Source organism: Rhipicephalus sanguineus, chromosome 4 (assembly GCF_013339695.2).
Source record: "Rhipicephalus sanguineus isolate Rsan-2018 chromosome 4, BIME_Rsan_1.4, whole genome shotgun sequence".
In the NCBI taxonomy this organism is placed as follows: domain Eukaryota; kingdom Metazoa; phylum Arthropoda; class Arachnida; order Ixodida; family Ixodidae; genus Rhipicephalus; species Rhipicephalus sanguineus.
The window spans coordinates 159903057-159922054 of NC_051179.1; the positions used below are offsets into that span (position 1 = coordinate 159903057).

Genomic DNA, 18998 nt, shown 5'->3' on the forward strand with positions numbered 1-18998 from the left:
ATAGATCACACCACTTGTCACTGCCATAATTTTATACTGTATACACATCTTTTACGCTTCTTTATAGCGCGTGATTTTAGGCCTCTATACAGCCACAATACACCCTGTCATCGTAATCATTGGTCATCGCTAACACCACACAAAAGACATGGCGCTCTTTGGCCACCCATGGCCCTTGCGCCACAAAGCCCCACTAATCATCATCATCACCCTGCCAGTGCCAGCACCTTTCCGGACAGAAGCAAGGACTCTGTCATGATGGACATGAAGGAAGTGCATAACACTGGTGCATATAAGCGTGGTGTAAAGGGACCATCCCCACTAATTAATTTGCCAGCGTCCGACATCGTACGGAGCTTCAGCCCAGATTACATGCACTGTGTGCTGCTTGGTGTGACACGCCAGGTTATGGAGTTGTGGCTTTCCAATGTTGGTGCACCATACTACATTGGATCGCCACAACTCTTGCAAGAGATTGATGAGCGGCTGTGTTGCATCAAGCCGCCACAATGTATTCCGCGCCTACCACGATCAGTGCAGCTCAGAAAATATTGGAAGGCAGTTGAATGGCAGCAGTGGCTCCTGTATTTCGGCCTTGTTTGCCTAGATGGCATATTGCCTGTGCGCTACCTGAATCACTTCAGTCTTTTAGTCAAGGGTACCTTTCTCTTGCTACAAGATAGCGTGCCAAGCAGTGACATTGCCATGAGCACTGACTGTCTAGTGCAGTTTGTTGTAGGCATTCAGTTTCTGTATGGTGAGAAAAATATGACTTCGAATGTGCACCAGCTCCTCCACCTCCCAAAAAGTGTTGTACTTCAGGGGCCACTTTGGGCGCACTCATCTCTTCAGCAAAGGGTGTGCCTCATCAGATTATGACTCGTGTAATGATGGCACACACATTGAACGCCTCTAAGGCAGTTTCAAGCCCACATGTTCAGGCCTTTTTGAAGAGTACCATGCCTAAGGAAAATGTAGCCCTCCTTGGCAAGCCAAGACTGGTAGAAGGCTCCCTCTATACACTGATTGAGAAGCAGGTTCCTGATCAGATCAATGGTCCTGTTCTAGAATATGACAGAGTGTGCATCTCTGGCCGTTTGTTCCACAGCGAACAGTACCACAGGCCAGACAAAACTGACTGCACAGCAGTAAGACTACCAAACAATGTTTGTGGGAAAATTCAACACATTGTGTCATTTGGTTGCAGTGACACAGAAAAAGCATTCATCGTTTTTAGGAGCTGTGTAGCAGGTCCTTCATTTGGCACTACTAAATAAATGCAGTTGCATGTATACTTGTACAGATCCAAGAAAAGTTTTTCTTTTGCAGTCTTGTGAATCGTTTCAGATCATAACTATCTGCTTTAAGAGTTATTGTGAGCCTCATTAGTGAGTGTTCATTGTGACTTCACAAAGTGTAAGGACCAGTCAAGTCTGTAACATATGGGGTCCTCTACTTGTATGGGTATTCTGCAATCGGTCGACAATATGGGTAAAGCAATCACATTAATTACCAGCTTAATCGGTCTATTTTTGTCTGCATCCCATATGAGCCATAGTGTCAATAAGCATTGGGCAAAGTGTAGGGGAGTGCGAAAATTTCGAAGAACGAATCGCAGTTTCCTATTCGATTTGCTGTTCAAATCAAATAGTAAGTATTCGAAATGCCAAATAGCTTTCTAATAGTTTTCGAGTAATCAGCACCCACGGGAGGAACCCGAAACCACGAAATTTGGGAACAGATAAAGGTTATTTTTGTTCTTTTAATCCCTAAATTACCAATGTGCACGCAGTCCAATCTTTTCGAGACTGCCGACGCTATTTTGATTAACAGATAAAAGCGTATTTTTCATCCACTCTCAATCGGAGTTTAGCATGGTGCAGCTGCATCACATTGACCAGTTCCTGTCTTCATCTTGTAATAACCCAAATTGGCTATTACGGCTGCATTCAGCTTCATGAATAACAACAGAAGCAAATGTTGTGTTTTCGTAAGTAGTTCCTGCAGAAAAAAAAAAAAATGTCAGGCCTGCGTGGAACGCGCAGCACAGTCATAGCGAAAGCTGGAAGAGCGGCCTTTCACATTACAAGCATTGTTGGGTGTGCAGTCACTTTTGTTGGGGCAACTACTACAAGCACACTTGCATGGTACCCACTACGCCATAAATCATCATAACTTTTGTGTAGTGGGGAAGCGTCCACTATGCCATTCGTCATTCTTCGGAAAAGCGCGGTACCTGCTACACACTTGTAACGCATTATGTGCACTTAGTTGATGATGTGGCTGACGAGGGTGAAGAATTATGCTTGAGGCTTTTGTAATGGGCTGAAGCAGTGAACGACCCACTTGTTATGCAATTTCAACAGTGATGTTAACATGGTTTCGGTGCCGAGGTCCATGTTGTGACTAGATGTTTATCCGTTTCATTATAGCTTTAGCTGTATTCGTAGTGTTCGTTTCAAAATTGCTAAGGTTTTTTTCCTCAATTTCATTTAAATGCAGGTGACAATTGACGACTGTAGTCATTGCCATATTGGAGCTTACCTCAATTATCATAATTGAGGTATATAAGCAGCCATAATGTTTTTTGGTGCAACCTGGTGAACTTATTTTTCAAATCTAATGTTTTGGAGTTTTAGGACTGTTTTTAAAAATGGTTGTTTTACTATTCGAAAAGTATTTGATTCGATTCCAAAATTCACTATTCACACCCCCTTAGCAAAGTGGTTGTGCTCCACATTTGGGCACTTTTGTTGCTTGTGTGTATTTAGTGATGCTCAAAAATGTGAAAATTGGTCCTGTGTTCATCGCTTTTACATTTATGTGGTCACTTCAGCCATGTTGAACTGTGCTGCATGATTCTGTTCTTATTTAGGTGTGATCCAAATATTTCATCAGCTTGCAGTGTGCTGCTTTGTTTTTTTTTATGCTTTGTGTATATTGCCACGGGCGTTTCTTATTATCACTTTTGGTTTATTCGTTTCTCGCCCACAAAGACTGTCAGCAACGCTCAGCGCAAACCGCGCCTCATTGTTCGAGAGGCTTCGCGATCATTGTAGATCGTTTTGTTAAGATTGCGCGCAAGACGCGCACACTCGAGCCTATTCTAGAATTTGCACGACAGCCAGCGATAATGCTGGAATATTCGACGGCACATGTTTAAATGCCGACGCGCTTCACCGCTTGTCAGTTGATCGACGGACGACGCCCTGTTCGCCGCTATCATTGTACAGCGTGTATTGCTGTAGTCCTAGTTCTCATTTTCCGGCCACAAGTTCGGCCAAATAAACAGTTTCATCCTGCAAACGCCGACCGCTGTCTTCGTCGACGTCACGACCACGTGACATCTGGTGGAGGTGCTGCTTCTTCCATGATCCGGACGCCACCGCGGAGCGCTGACCCAAGCCCAAGCCGCGACGAGGACGACGGCAAGGAAATCCCGGATCGTCGAACAAGCCGCAGGCAGAAGGGACTGCAGCCAGAGCACGGGCTCCTTCCCGAAGAACCCAGGCAGCCGCAGATCTCAACATCGACCACAGCGACTATGACCGACCACGTGCAGCCTGCGCCAATCCTTCTTCGCCAGCCCAAGGAGCCGCCAACCTTCCGCGGATCGTCGTTCGAAGACCCGGAAAGCTGGCTCGAAGCCTACGACCGAGTCGCCCTTTTCAATGCCTGGACCAGTGAAGACAAGCTACAGCATGTCTACTTCGCCTTGGAGGACGCAGCTAGAACCTGGTTCGAGAACCAAGAGCGAACCCTGACAACATGGGACGTTTTTCGCACCAGGTTCCTGGCAACATTCACCAGCGTCGTCCGCAAGGAGAGGGCCGAGGCTCTGCTCGAAACCCGCGTGCAGCTGCCTAACGAAAACGTGGCACTCTTCACAGAAGAAATGACGAGACTGTTCCGCCACGCAGACCCCGAGATGCCCGAGGAGAAGAAAGTGCGCTTCCTCATGCGAGGAATCAAGCAGGAGCTGTTCGCGGGACTGATCAGAAACCCACCCAAGACCATCCAAGAATTCCTGGCGGAGGCAACAACAATCGAGAAGACGCTCGAGATGCGCACGAGGCAATACAACCGCCGCATGCCGACGACGAACTACGGGGAAGCACATGCGCTGGGCTCCGACGACTTGCGTGAGACGATAAGGGCGGTCGTGCGCGAAGAGCTCCGAAAGATGTTTCCTGCATCTCAACCCCAGGTGCATTCCATAGCCGACGTCGTTCGCGAGGAACTTCAGCATTCGCTAGGAGTTGCTGCACCGCCGCAACCTGAGCCGGAAGCCATGAGCTATGCTGCCGTTGCACGCCATGCTGTCGCCACTCCGCGCTATCACCAACGCCCTGCGCCGTCGCATTCCGTCGCCAGACACCGCCGCCACCTCCGACGCTATCCCGCCCGCCTGCAAGCCAAAGCTACACCCCCCGAAAGACCGACGTTTGGCGCGCCCCTGACAACCGCCCGCTCTGCTACCACTGCGGGGAGGCCGGCCACACGTACCGCCGCTGCCAATACCGACAGATGGGGCTACGCGGATTCGCCGTCAACGCGCCGCGCCCGCAGCCAGGCGAACGGCCTCGCGACATCGACGACTATCTCACCGGAGCACAGCGGCAAGAACGACGACCTTCCCGCTCGCCGTCGCCCGGCCGTTACATGTCACCGCACCGCCGGCAGTACACTGGCCCAAACCGGGGCCGGTCGCCTAGCCCGTATCCGGAAAACTAAGGGCAGCAACCGATGGAGGTGCGGTTGCTGAACGACGAAATGCTGAAGATCCTCCGCCGTCGACGACCACGCCGCGACGAAGTTCCGAGCCCCCGCCGCACGCCGAACGACGCCCCTGAAGACGAAACTTTGCGACCGGAAGCAGACCTGACGACGCAACGCGGAAGCAGCGGTGCAAACCGACGTAGCCGTGACCCGACGCCGCGACCTAACCGCAACGCAAGACGGCGGACTAGCGACCTCGACGTTCTGATCGACGGCCACAACGTCACTGCTCTCGTCGATACTGGAGCCGACTATTCCGTCATCAGTGGGCCGTTCGCAGCACAGTTGAAGAAAGTTAGGACTGCTTGGGAAGGCCCCGAGATCCGGACCGCTGGAGGCCATCTGATAACGCCGATTGGTGTCTGCACGGCGCGAGTCACCATCAATAACCGGACTTATCCTGCGAGCTTTGTAATCCTACAAAACTGCTCCAGGGATATGATACTTGGAATGGACTTCTTAAGTGACCACGGCGCCGTCATCGACCTGAGGTCTGAGTCGATAACACTGACCTCAGACAAAGCGCTCCCGCCCCACGCGATGCCAGGCAACCATGCATTGAATGTGATAGAAGAGCAGGTGACCATTCCGCCGCGCTCCAGCGTCATTATTTCCGTCGGCACCGAAAAACCTGCGAACCTTGAAGGCGTCATCGAGGGTGATCAGCACCTACTCCTGAACCGTCAAATTTGCGTCGCACGAGGTATAGCCGAGCTGCGTGACGGTAAAGCAAAGGTGGTGCTGACGAACTTCAGCCACGAATATAGGCACCTCAACTTTGGTACGACGGTTGCCTACATCGACGAATGTCTAGCCGCCAGCGATGCTTTCGCCCTCTTCGATGCTGCCGAACCTGCTTCGACGAATAGAGGTCCCGAACCGGATTTTGACATCAATCCGAGCCTTCCGAAGGCCAAGCAAGACCAGCTGAAAACCCTGTAGCAAAACAGCCATTTGGGCTAGTTGGTAACGGTTCATATCTTAAAGCAAATAGGCGCTTTGTGTCGTCGGTTCCTTCCTTTTGTCCTTGTTCCCATAGTGCGCCTATTTGCTTTAAGATATGAAAACCCTGATCCTGCAATACAGGGACTGTTTCTCGTCGTCATCGCGGGTCCGACAAACGCCCCTTGCGAAGCACCGCATTATAACAGAAGAACATTCTCGACCACTCCGTCAGAGCCCCTACAGAGTTTCTACTCGAGAGCGCGACGCGATAAAGAAACAAGTCGACGAAATGCTACGCGACAACATCATCCAGCCGTCCAAGAGTCCGTGGGCGTCACCCGTGGTGTTAGTGAAGAAGAAGGACGGGACACTGCGTTTCTGCGTTGATTATCGGCGCCTGAACAAAATCACGAAGAAGGACGTGTACCCCCTCCCACGAATAGACGACACCCTGGATCGACTTCACAACGCGACGTACTTTTCGTCGATGGACCTCAAGACCGGCTACTGGCAAATCGAAGTCGACGAGAGAGACCGAGAAAAGACTGCCTTTATAACACCCGACGGCCTCTTTGAGTTCAAGGTCATGCCTTTCGGTCTTTGCTCGGCACCTGCGACGTTCCAGCGTGTCATGGACACCGTACTGGCCGGATTGAAGTGGCAGACGTGCCTTGTGTATTTGGACGACGTCGTCGTGTTTTCCTCAACCTTCGACGAGCATCTCCGGCGGCTTGAGGCAGTACTTCAAGCAATCAAGGCCTCTGGACTGACCCTGAAGCCAGAAAAGTGCCGATTTGCGTACGACGAGCTCTTGTTTCTGGGTCATGTGATCAGCAAGTCTGGAGTGCGCCCAGACCCGCGGAAAACAGCTGCCATCGCCGACTTCGCGCCACCCACTGACAAGAAGGCCGTGCGCCGATTTCTCGGCTTATGCGCCTATTACAGACGCTTCGTCAAAAACTTTTCACGGATCGCCGAACCACTGACGCTTCTCACGAAGAATAACGTGGAATTCAGGTGGGAAACGGCGCAAGTGCAAGCCTTTCAAGAACATAAACGACGCCTGCAGACGCCACCCATACTCGCGCATTTCGACGATTGCGCCGATACGGAAATACACACCGACGCAAGCAGCGTAGGACTCGGTGCCGTCCTTGTGCAAAAGACTGACGGGCTTGAAAGGGTTATCAGTTATGCTAGCCGGTCACTATCCAAGGCGGAAGCAAACTATTCCACAACAGAAAAGGAATGCCTTGCCATCCTCTGGGCTACGTCAAAGTTTCGCCCCTACCTCTATGGCAGGCCCTTCAAAGTTGTCAGTGACCATCACGCCTTATGCTGGCTAGCTAACTTGAAGGACCCTTCAGGTCGTCTCGCACGATGGAGTCTGAGGCTTCAAGAATTCGATATTACCGTCGTGTACAAGTCCGGACGAAAACACTCTGACGCCGACTGCTTGTCTCGTGCCCCCGTCGACGCACCGCCGCAAGACGACGACGATGACTGCTTCCTCGGAACCATAAGTGCCGACGACTTCGCCGAAAGGCAACGGGCCGACGCGGAACTGGGGGGCCTTATTGAGTACCTCGAGTACAAGACCGCCGTTGTTCCGAAGGTATTCAAGCGAGGACTGCCGTCGTTTTTCTTACGGAACGGCGTTCTCCTGAAGAAGAACTTCTCGCCACTTCGAACTGACTACCTTCTCGTCGTGCCCTCATCATTGCGACCAGAAGTCTTCCAGGCCCTACACGACGACCCGACGGCTGGACACCTCGGTGTTTCCCGCACGCTCGCCCGAACACAGGAAAAATACTACTGGCCACGCCTTGCTGCCGACGTAGCCCACTACGTTAAGACTTGCCGAGATTGCCAGCGACGGAAGACACCGCCGACTAGGCCAGCGGGACTTCTGCAGCCAATCGAACCACCTCACCGGCCGTTCCAGCAAATCGGGATGGATCTACTGGGGCCGTTCCCCACGTCGACTTCCGGCAACAAGTGGATCGTCGTAGCAACTGACTACCTCACCCGCTACGCCGAGACAAAGGCCTTGCCCAAAGGCAGTGCCGCCGAGGTAGCCAAGTTCTTCGTGGAGAACATCGTCTTGCGTCATGGCGCCCCAGAGGTCCTCATCACAGACAGAGGTACCGCCTTTACTGCGGACTTAACTCAGGCGATCTTCAAATACAGCGAGACGAGCCACCGCCGCACCACCGCCTACCACCCGCAGACCAATGGCCTCACCGAACGTCTAAATAAGACCATCGCCGACATGCTGGCCATGTACGTCGACGTTGAGCACAAGACGTGGGACGCCGTCCTTCCGTACGTGACCTTCGCTTACAACACGGCCGTCCAAGAAACGACGCAGATGACGCCGTACAAGTTGGTCTACGGAAGGAGCCCGGCGACGACGCTGGACGCCATGCTACCCAACGTCACCGACGAAGAAAATGTCGACGCCGCCGCTTACTTACAACGTGCCGAAGAAGCTCGACAGCTGGCCCGCCTGCGCATCAAGACCCAGCAGCGCACCGACAGTCGTCGCTACAATCTTCGACGACGCTTCGTGGAGTACCAGCCCGGCGACCGTGTCTGGGTATGGACGCCAATACGCCGACGGGGACTTAGTGAGAAGCTTCTCCGACGATACTTCGGACCGTACAGGGTACTTCGCCGCCTCGGCGCACTCGACTACGATGTTGTCCCTGACGGCATTACGAACTCTCAGCGGCGCCGTGCACGACCTGAAGTCGTCCATGTCGTGCGCCTCAAACCATATTACACGCGTTAGCGAATCTGAGGACTGTCATTTTGCTTTATTATTGTACTTTCTTGCTTGTGCTTATTGTTTATTGTACTTTGTTGCTTTATTCTTGTTATTTATTGTTGCATGCATTGGACTGTCCTGTTTTAAGCATCGGGACGATGCTTTTTCAGAGGGGGGCATTGCCACGGGCGTTTCTTATTATCACTTTTGGTTTATTCGTTTCTCGCCCACAAAGACTGTCAGCAACGCTCAGCGCAAACCGCGCCTCATTGTTCGAGAGGCTTCGCGATCATTGTAGATCGTTTTGTTAAGATTGCGCGCAAGACGCGCACACTCGAGCCTATTCTAGAATTTGCACGACAGCCAGCGATAATGCTGGAATATTCGACGGCACATGTTTAAATGCCGACGCGCTTCACCGCTTGTCAGTTGATCGACGGACGACGCCCTGTTCGCCGCTATCATTGTACAGCGTGTATTGCTGTAGTCCTAGTTCTCATTTTCCGGCCACAAGTTCGGCCAAATAAACAGTTTCATCCTGCAAACGCCGACCGCTGTCTTCGTCGACGTCACGACCACGTGACAATATACTGCAGCTGCACTGCCTCATGAAATGCAATCAAACCAAATAAATATTCATTGTGCACATTGTGGTTCCTCTCTTCATGGTTCTCTATATTTAGGCTGGCTCATTGCCAACTATGGAAGCGGAACAAATTTTAACAATTTAAGAGAGAGAGAGAGAGAATAAACGTTTATTTTGAGCAAGCGCGCTGTGCGCCCAAGGTGGGCGGCCTCCTTATTCCAGGTAGCCGCGGGCCTTCGCCATCTCTCGTGCCCGTTGAATCAGGCTTCGCTGATTCTTCAGGTCTGGGTCCGATAACTTGGCCTCCCACTGCTCTTCGGTCAGTGTAGCGGTGCTAGGGTTTTGTTTGCATCCCCATAGCATATGGCATAGAGTGTCCGGGACATCACAGGACTTGCAGATGTACGAGTGCTCAGTCGGTGAGATACGGTGAAGTAATATACCGTGAACGTAAGTGTTTGTTTGCAGCTTCCTGAGGGTTACTGCCTCTTCCCTAGTTAGGCTGGGGTGAGCTGGCGGATAAGTTCTTCGGCCTAGCCTGTAGTGCTGTAAGATGTCGCTGTACTTTTTGGGTACATCATCTTTCCTCCTAAGTGAGTCCTGTGGGAAGGCCCGGTGAACATGAGCTCGGGCGGAAGCGTCGGCTGCCTCATTTCCCATCAGGGACTCGTGACCCGGAGTCCAACGATGTACGTTTCTGGTAGGTTCTTCTTTGCTGTAGCTGTGAGTATTTGTAAGGCTTGCCTGGAAATTCTTCCTTTCTGAAAATTTCGACAAGCTGCTTGTGAATCGGTTAGTATGATTGCTTCCTCAGCACAGGTTGAGATGGCCAGCGCTATGGCTGTTTCTTCAGCCGTATCGATTTCCGTAGTTAAGATGCTAGCTGCCGTTCTCTCTTTTCCTTTACTGTCGACTACGCTCACGGCATGGGCTGGGATTCCTGAATATTTTGCTGCATCAGTGTATCTTGTGTCCGGATTTCGGCCGTAGTCTTGTCGCAGTTTCTCTATTCTGGATTTCTTCTTCCTAGATGGTAGGTAGGATGCATATTTCGTGGGATGCGGCTTACCGAGATGTACTGTCGAATTGTTGCTGGGATAGGCCTTTTCTCATCACATTGTTGTATGGCTTCAGGATAGCCTAATCTTTGAAGTGTAGCCCGTCCTGTTTCAGTAAGTCTAAGTCGCTCGAGTTGGTTCACTTTGTGTGCTTCCACGAGCTCCTCCCAGGTGTTGTGGAGACCTAAGCGTAGTAGTCGCTGTGTGGAAGCACGTTCAGAGATCCCTATGGCAGTCTTGATGGCCTTTCGTATGAGGGTATTCAGTTTTTCAATTTCTGCATTCTTGAGGTCTAAATAAGGGGTCCCATAAGTAATTCTACTAATGATGAGCGCTTGGATGATTTTGATTGTGTCCTCTTCTTTCAAGCCATGCCTTTTGCTGGATACCCGTCGTACCAAGTGCGCGACTTGCGTGACGGTTGCTTGCAGTTTTGGTAAGGTGGCTGCGCCCGATCCGTCTTTGTGGATGTGCAGACCAAGGACTCTAAGCGAGTCTACTTTAGGTATTTGTACTCCATTCATCCAAAGCTCTGGTTCTGGGATTTCACCTATTGGTGGTCGTCCTCTTGTTCTAGCTTTTAGTATAAGAAACTCGGATTTTTCGGGAGCGCATGTGAGCCCACAAGTATTGAGGTAGTTTTCTGTGCGATCCAACGCCTCTTGAAGTGCGTCCTGTTGCATTCCTGGAGAGCCACCGGTTGTCCAGATGGTTAGGTCATCTGCATATAGGGCGTGTCTTATCCCCTCTATTTCTTTCAATATGTTCGGCAGTTTCATCATGGCAATGTTAAAAAGGAGTGGCGAGATAACGGAGCCTTGAGGCGTTCCTTTGTTGGCCATTTCAAACTGGTCCGATTTCAGACTGCCAAGGCGCACTGTTGCTGTTCTGCCGGTGAGAAAGTTTCGTACGTAGCGGTACGCTCTTTCGCCACAGTGCGTGTCCTGAAGGTTCCTCAGTACCGCCCTATGAGAGACATTGTCAAAGGCTCCTTTCACATCCAATGCCAAGACTGCGCTCTTGCTGTGCTTGCCTAGATGATCGATGACATCCTCCTTCAGCTGTAATAAAATGTCTTGCGCTGATAAATAGTGGCGGAATCCATACATGGTGTCAGGCAAGTAGCGGTTTTCTTCCAAGTATGCAGTTAGTCTGTTAAGGACCATATGCTCATACAGCTTACCGGCGCAGGATGTCAGGGATATAGGTCGCATATTTCCTATTCCCAGTGGTTTGTTCGGCTTCGGAATCATGACGATGTCAGCATGTTTCCAGATTGCTGGAACGGTCCCACTTTCCCAGCTGTCGTTGATAGTTTTTAGGAGATAGTCTTCCTCTTTCTTGCCTAGGTTGCGGAGTATCTTGTTATTTATGCGGTCTTTACCTGGGCTTGTGTTTCGAGTAAGTTTTGCCAGTGCCGCTGCCATTTCTCCCAGAGTGAATGGGCGATCGAGTTCATCATTTGGTTTTCCTGTGTAATCTAGGTGCAAAGCAGGAATCGCTGCAGCTTGGGCACCTCCCGTCAGCTTCTTCCTTAATTCTTGCAGGATTTCACTTTCCGAGCCCCCGTAATTGTGAATGAGTTTTGCGAGATTCTTTCTGGAATTTGTTTTTGATTCCGTAGTGCTCAACATTGACTTGAGGATGTTCCAGGTTTTACGGGTACTTAATGTTCCTTGGAGTCTGTCACACATCTGGTTCCAGTTTTGCCTTGCTAATTCATCGGCGTATTTGTCGGCTTGCCTGGTTAGCTCCGCTATGCGTTTTTTTAGGACCCTGTTCCGTTTCTGTTTCTTCCATCGACGGATAAGGCTTCTACGAGCTTCCCACAGGTGGAGCAGGTGAGGATCCGCAGCTGGTTTTTCAACAGTCAGTTGAATTTCCTTCGTGTACTTCTGTGCTTTTTCTGTCGTGAGTTTGGTCCACTCCTCAAGGTCTTCAATACTTTGTGTGAGCTCTTCTTTTCGGAAAGCAGTCCAATCCGTGATTTTTGCTTTACCAATCTTGAGGGGTGCCCTTTTGTAGATTATTTCCGTTTGCACCAAGTGGTGGTCGCTTCCCAGAGTTTCTTCGAGTCTCGTCCATTCCACTTGGGATATCCCCGCTGTGAAGGTGAGATCCGGGTTGGTGTCTCTTGATACACTGTTTCCGATTCTTGTAGGGATGTGCGGGTCCGTCCACAATGTTAACTGGTGGTGTTGTGCTGTGTCGTGGACATTGGTTCCTTTCTTGTCCGTTTTGTGATAACCCCAAGCCGTGTGGTACGCATTGAAATCACCCACCACCACGAGCTTGTGTCCTTTTGCATACTTCTTCACTTCTCTCAGAAGTGCATCGAAGCTTGCGAGAGATTCCCTCGGGGGACTATAAATGTTGAGAATGAAAAGGCTCTGATTCGTTTTCTTGCTAGGAAGAATCTCTACAAAGGTGTGTTCGATGCAGATGTCAATAGGATGCTGTTGTGCAACAAGCAGTTTCTGTATTAGGATTGCCGTGCGTGTCCTTCCCTCCGCTATATAAGTTTCGTATCCTCTGATCTTGATTGTGCCTGATTGGGTTTCTTGCAGGGCTATAACGTCTGGATTCTCTTGAGTAGTTAGTTGTGATAAACTCTGCCTTTTGGATTTGATGGATCTACAATTCCACTGCCATATCTTGAGTCTTGTGTGCTTGTCTCGTGTGTTATCCTTGGATGTGCTATCCATCTTGACCTTCCATGGTGTCAGTCATACGTGCTTCTCTGACTGGGTACTTTGGCTTCTTTCTGTTTTGTTCAGATGTCTTCTCCAGAGTTGCCATTCGTGCTCCAATTTCGCCAAAGGTTTTGTCAACATGGGCGATAAACCCGTCAAGTGTTGTTTTAAGTTGGTTTACTGTAGTCGTGAGTGCCTGAATGGCTTGTTGTTGCTGTTGCTGTTGCTGCAGGATAGGTGTTAGGGCTGCTTGGAGCTTGGCATCCTGTTTTTCTTCTAGTCTCTTTTCCATATTTTCAAGCTGCTTGGTGAAAGTCTGCTGGTCGTTGCATCTTCTAAGCAATTCATGGTTCACTTGCTTTAAGTTTTCAATTTCCTTACGGAGCCTTGCAATTTCGTGTTCCTCGGGCACTTGTGTTATGGGTGCTTCGGAGAAGGAGGTGGAGCTGTTTTTGGCAGCTTCTGCATAACTCACTGCCTTTTTTGACCTTGACCTTGACTTAGATCGGGAGCGGGACCTACCCCTCGATGTTGATCTCCTTCTTTGTGTGCAAGAGACGCTGTCACTTGTAGTGCCCGAAAGAATGTGTGGGAAGTCCGAGTCTAAGAAAATTAAATTTAGTTGACACCAGTGGCGGATCCAGACGGGGGGTGGGGGCGATCGCCAAATATGACGTCTAAACAAGAGAAGATCATTCATTTACAAATCACAAGACGCAATTTTCTTAATTTCTCATTGCCCTTTGTTTTAATGCCGGCCCCTTACAGCATCACTAGGCCAGTAATCCGGTACCCTTCCGTGAGTAGGACAAAAAACGCTTTGATAAAACCCATTCGCACAAGTACAGCAATGCTACGTTGTATAAATTCTCGTTCATCTTTTTCTTCTTGAACTGTGAAGAATCGTACAACCAGTACAACTGGTAGCATTTCCAGTTAAGGCCGCAACTGGGACTGCTTGCTTCCAGTTTAACTGGTTAGGGTTTCCAACTGGGACCAGCTGCTTCCAGTTCAACTGGTCATGGTTCCCGTTGGTGGCCAGTTGAGTTGTAACTGGAATCAGCTGCTAACTGGAACCAGTTGCAACTGGAATCAACTGGGACCAGTTGAGTTGTAACTGGTACCAGCTGCTAACTGGAATCAACTGGGACCAGTTAGTTCCCAACTGGTACCAGTTGATTCCAGTTAATACCAGTTGAAACCAGTTGGATTCCCAGTTACACATTTTCGCCTGGGTTTGCTGTAACAAACTTCAGCGCCGGCAATGGCCTCTCCACTTTGGCCTGCGTGACAGGCGTGCAAAAGTCCACTAGCATTAATATAAACATCTCTGGTTGCCACAGTTTTCATTTTTCGCACAATTTCAACATTTCTTTGCTTTGGAATTTCTGCCTGAGGTACGCGCTAATACCTACTTTACCCTGAGATATGCTCACATTGCATTGCATGTGGGGACATTTGATTTCTAAAAGGCACGTTTCTCCAGAGAGACAGAACCTGCCGTCAGGGCTGCCACACAGCCAAGGCTGATCTCGGTGTATGAGCAAACCCATCTGAAAAATACAATTATCTCACAAGTAGGCACTACAAGAACTGAATGATTACTGTAGCTTGTCACTGGTAATGACATGATGCTAGCCTCCACAATATACCTCCCACAGTTTAGTTAAAGTTTCACCATCTTAAAAGAAAAACATCTGAGCCATGTTGCAGTTAAGTTTTAGTGTTGTGACCTTTCAATGTTGTTTTTTTTCTTCGGAGGTTTTGCCTCTGAAGTGTTCAGCTGAGCAGCTGAATTTTATGGCCTCACCTCCACAACTTCAACACCCAGTAGGTGCTCAAACTTCATCCGAGCCTGCGGTTCCGTACGGAGTCCTGCAGTCGAAAAAATAACATGAAAAAAAAAAAACTTTCAACTTGGCATTGTACAGTTGGAATACACAGCACTAAAAACAAGAATGAAATAGTACATGGCTTTTGTTCTGTCATTGTTTTTAAGGTCTGTGTGTTTCAATAGAAAAACCTAGTACTATGTACTCACCGTATGCCGTGGCCTCTGTAGAAAATGGCCTTGAGTACAGGATGGCCCTGGCAACCTCCTCGGGGTTTTGTCGGGCGTGGAGTATTGTGCGGCTTGTGGTACTGCTTATTCGAAACTTGTTTTCTTTGTGCTACCTAAGTTAGAGTAATATACCTAATGTGTGAAGCATAAAGAATAAACACATGTAAAGAGCAACAATGTTCTCTGTCGCTATTGTTTCCATACTTTACACAGCTTGACTGGCCCATGGTGGCCCTACATAGGTCTGACGGTGACTCACAGACAATATTTCTTTGGTAAAACTCCTTCTGCTTTTGCGTCATGAGTTGTATATAATCTTTTACTGCTACATGTTGCTTCTGGTAGGTGCCTGACATCTGCAGCACATGCAAAGTCTTGCAAGGCGCTGGAAGTAGCCGAATAACTTTTTCAAGCTGTCAAACCCGCCTGGCTTCTTCTGCTTCAATGCAGATTAAATCTGCCTCTCTCCTTGCCATCTCTTCCAGTGTCTCCGTAAACGGCGAAAGAATACCCGGGAAGTACTTCAATGCATAAAATGGGGACAGCTCTGCAGGCTGTTTGTTTCCCACAAAGGAGCTCTTGCAGTGTGGGAGCAAGGATGACAAAATTCACTGCATATTAAAGGCCAACTCCGGCGATTTTTTGGCCATGTCAAAGTAATGGTGCTTTTATGTTCCTGAGACGCTCCTGTTACGGACCCGATAGCAGAAATACTCGGCAAATTGGAGAATAATTTTAAATAGCAAAAAAAGCGCAACACCGAAATCGAAACTCAACCGAGTGTACTGTCTATGTATGACGTAGACGTTGTAACGAACGAACCCGAAGTCGTGCAAGGCATGCCGGTCACGCCGGCGCGGAGTATGAAAACTGTGACAGCCGGGACGAGCAGCGAAGCGCCGGCCAAACCAACGCTGTCTGTCGCCTTGTGCACAGCAGACGCTCGCTGTAGCGGCCGAAGCGCCGAAGTTAGCGGTGCCCTCAGCTGTGTCACTTCCGCCGTCTTCCCAATACTGACGTCACAGACGCAATGTTGCCAATAATTATAGGAAGCCAGGAGGGCGTTTGCAGACAATCTTTAAAATTCATTTGCAAACAATCTGCGCATGTCTCAAGCCTGTAATTTGGCATAATTGACGGAAACGCGCAAAGGAACGTAACCAGCGAATTTCATTGAGATCCATCAACCTCGAAAAATCGCCGGAGTTGGCCTTAAGGAACAGCCAATCAGTTTTCTCAGCACAGAACCACATAAAAACGGTGACAGCTATAAAGGCGATAGCCAGAGAAAAGATGCATTAACATATCACTATAGTTGCAAGGATGACATGAGATAACAGATGTTTCATGCAAGCAATATTAGCAGCACACATGCGATGTAACAGCAATACAACCAAGTGCATCATACTTCCAAACACTTCTTCAACGCTGGCCTTGTCATTTAGGTGCGGCTTCCCTCGTGGCTCTCCCCATGCCTGTGGTGCACTCGTGCAGGATTCATGCTCGAATTAATTCAAATACAAATCAACTGCAGCGCAATGCTTGTAATTGCCCAGGCTACCGTAACGGCACGAGCATTTTCCACTTTCAGTTGTTCGGGGTTCAGTCGTCGGCTGCGAATCTGGATTAGAGAACAGCAAGCCCCTTAGGCATAATGTGAGACCAAACAAAATAAATGTGAAGTCGGCCCGCAACAAACATTGATTGAACGACGGCAACGGTCGGTTAATGCATTTCTCAAGCCTCGTGCTATTGCGCATGCAACAAAGCATACTTAAGCAACATTGTTTTGTTTACTTACATTGAACTTCGTATGTGTGTTTGCTTTGCTCCGACAGGCATTTTGCGGAGATCGCAGTCTCGTCAACTTCCTGGACACCGAACACATGGTTATTGTCCAGCAAGCGGCGTCCTTTCCGCAATAGCGACGGCCGAAAATAGTCGTCGAGGCCTTCGACAGGCTTGAAACCGCAATGCACAACCCGCGACATCGCGTGCAGCTTGCGCGCTGTCTGCAGGTGCTGCTGAGTGAAAAAGTTCCCGAGCAAATACAGTTGGTGCGCGGTGCAACCTTGATTGGGAACTGTCACGTCGCAAGAAGACGAGACGATTGGAAGCAACCGCGGAAAGAAGGGCTCGAAGGCCGCCGACACGCGGCGGAGCGCCTGTGTGATTGGCGACACCTCCGTTGGTGGCGTAGATGTCAGCGCGCTGGTGGCGCCACCCGACGATTGTTGGTTCCCTATGGCATGTTGCTGGGCTAATTCACAGATTCAGTTGACACGTTTAAACTGCGTGAAGAAGACAACTCGTTAGAAACATAGAACACGCACGCATACGAAGCGCAGTGTGTGTGTTCTATATTTCTAACGTCTTGTCTTCTTCGCGCAGTGTAAACGTGTCAACTGCCCTTGCCTCGCACTTAATTTGGCCTTGCAATCTCATTGTTAATTGTTAGGTTGGTCTTCAGGCGACTTTGATCTCGTGATGTTGTGCCTTTGGAGATACGCATGTCACGTGATTCGTGCAGAATGGTTTAGCAACTTGAATAGTTGTCAATGACGAGCCAGCCACCTGCTTACCCAGCACGAACGTATCCGAGTGCAATGCATGGACACTGTTTGCAGTGAACAACATGGCGTTTTCCAACGTGGCCTCGCCTGAACGTGAGTCAAGTGAACATGAAGCAAACTACACGCCGTCTTCGTCGTGAAGTCCGTGGAGTGCCCGGCGCCTCCCAGGCACGTTGATTTCCGTCAACGAAGCGACAGTGACGGACGCACGAACGTCATTGCCACTCGTAGGTTCGTCAACATCTCTCGCCTCTGCAACCTCCCCACGTGCCTTATCTCGCTGAGGGACTTTGTCATCGCTCTTCCTTTCTTGCTCGTTCCTCTTGGGAGTTGGCTGCTTGCTCAGGGAAGCTGGCAGATTTGTCAAATTGTAGGGACTGTGTCCGCAGTGCGCGTAGGCTTCCAGCGTGGATTGCAAAGTTCCTCACCATTTATACGGTGTTTTTCAAGCGTGGATCTCCGTTCCGGGTCTCCAGGCGTCTTGAATAGCGACAGCTTATTCGCGCTGTTAGTTCGCGCATAGCCTGTGCTACACCCTGGAGCGTTGCAGTGATTAAGACGTTGCTTTGCGCTTATGGACGCAAGTGACCAGGTTCACATGACCACACCCTCGAAACACAACCACACAGATCATAAAGCCACGAAACACACCTCTGAAATGCAACGGTTGTGCTCGCGGTGACACGCGAAGCAAGGCGGGGCCCTCTCCGCTCTCTGCACTGAGTTCTTCTAGTTCACTATACCCTTGTTTTGCCTAAAGTCACTGGAATGGGAAAAGCACTGCGACTGTTCGGCCAGCCGCCATATTTGGTCCAGCGCGGCCGAAGCTGCGGTGGACCAAATATGGCGTGGAATAACACATGTTTTACGAATTGCGAGTGCTTTCTTACACGTCAACCATTTTAGTTCACATCATACCACGTATCTAATGCAAAAAAATATTTAATGAGTATTTACCTATTAGTACGGGAAAATGTTCGTGCTCCACTCAAGCCAAATTAAGCCTTGGCTTAAATCTGTAGAGTTGCAGACACCCTTTTTCCTTCCCTGTACAAGCACCTGTGACAGCGTTCCCACGCAGGCTGTTTTTTTCGCGCTGTGGTCTGCACTCCATATTTTTATAAATGGCATTGCTGTGGCAAGCCTGCAGTTTTAGGAGAGAAGCTTCTTTAGGAACCTTAAATGTGTGTGTCCAATATCTGTAATGTAAAAAACAACAAGTGAATTTTTGTCATGCCCCGTCGAGCCATCTGGAGAGGCAACATTTAATGAGAGGTGTGCATCAAGCGAACAGGCAACTTACACTCGCAGTAGGTAGTTTTCATTGCACAAATATAGCCACAAAAATAAAATAATACAAGGTAACGCAACACAATTCACACAATAATGAACCATTTAGGAGGCATACATCAAGAATACACCTGATATTCACACAAAGAAAGAAAAGCAAGTCACGCACATCCACGAAAACCACCGCCAAGTGACCCAACAGCAACAAATCAAATCACCACTCAAAGAGACACCTAATCGAA

The 18998-nt window shown here is 49.4% G+C and overlaps 1 pseudogene; it reads left to right on the forward strand.

Moving 5' to 3' along the window:
- The first annotated feature begins 204 nt into the window (after nt 1–204).
- On the forward strand, nt 205–1277 carry LOC119391798 (uncharacterized; annotated as a pseudogene).
- The last annotated feature ends 17721 nt before the right edge of the window (nt 1278–18998 follow it).